The sequence below is a fragment of the Pristiophorus japonicus genome, unplaced genomic scaffold (genome assembly GCF_044704955.1).
Source record: "Pristiophorus japonicus isolate sPriJap1 unplaced genomic scaffold, sPriJap1.hap1 HAP1_SCAFFOLD_33, whole genome shotgun sequence".
NCBI classification, from domain to species: domain Eukaryota; kingdom Metazoa; phylum Chordata; class Chondrichthyes; family Pristiophoridae; genus Pristiophorus; species Pristiophorus japonicus.
In genome coordinates, this window is record NW_027253106.1 from 702754 (window position 1) to 704159 (window position 1406).

Sequence of the window (1406 nt, forward strand, 5' to 3'; positions counted from 1 at the left end):
AGTGTAACGGTTAACACGTTCGCCTCACACGCGAAAGCACCTCGGACGGAAATATTTTCTGGAGCTTTCTCATGCATGTTCAGAGGAGAGTTTGTTCTCCTGTGAAAGGTCAAGAGATCATAAGAACGTAAGAGTTAGGAACAGGAGTCAGCCATTCGGCCCATTTTCAAGTTTTCAAGATCTTTCCGCCCGGTTTCGGACCGGGGACCTTTCGTGTGTGAGGCGAATGTGATAACTACTACACTTCAGAAACACTATGACAGAATCTATCACAGGATAAAACCACAGCTCTAACCTACACAGCTAGCCGAGAATTCAGGAACTTGTTTCAAGAGAATAGAATGAGGGTGCTATATTTAAGAAGGCTGTAAGTGTGGCCTTCGACAGCGTGGACCATTTTCCACGCCTTGGGAACCTACTATCAGCAAGGGCAGACATCGAAGACGAGGTCCAACACCGCCTCCAGTGTGCCAGCACAGCCTTCGATCACCTGAGCAGGAGAGTGTTTGAAGACCAGGACCTCAAATCTGGCACCAAGCTTATGGTGTGCAGGGCGGTGGTGATAACTGCCCCGCGGTATGGATCCGAGACATGGACTATATACAGCTGACATCTCAACTCACTGGAGAAATACGTCCAGGGCTGTCTCCGCAAGATCCTGCAAATCCCCTGGGAGGACAGACGCACCAACATCAGTGTTTTCGATCAGGCCAACATCCCCAGGATTGAAGCACTGACCACACTCGGCCAGCTCCGTTGGGCTTGCCACATTGTCCACATGCCCAACACGTGACTCTCTAAGCAAACGCTCTACTCAGAACTCCGACACGGTAAGCGAGACCCAGGTCGGCAGAGGAAACGTTTCGGCCACACACTCAAAGCCTCTTTGATAAAATGCAACATCCCAACCGGCACCTGGGAGTCCTTGTTCCTCGGGATGAGTTGCCTGTGCTGCATAATCCGTGCCGGATCGATCATCCTCTGCCACGTGGTATTTCACAGCACGTTTGCATATTCACTGGAGGTACTCCATCGTTGTGCAGCCTTTGCATACGTCGTGCTTGAATCGATATTGATGGGCCCGAGGATTATCCCCGCAGCACCAACACGGTGCTAATAGATTCACATCGATCCCCGATGGCGGAATCTGAGTCATCACAGGTCTTGCAGCCACAGACGTATAGACCCTGCCATATGCATTTCGGCCTGCTAGCGACATCATTTTATGCACAGTACTTGCCTATGAGCTTCGATGTTGAGAAGATATCTGTTTGGTGTTATCGTCCGTGGCCATGCATGCCTGGGCGATCGCGATGGCCCTGCTCTGGTCTCGGGTTTCAGCAGGCAGCAGCTTTCGAACAATGACCTCGTGGCTGATGCCCAGCACGTAAAAGTCCCACAGCATT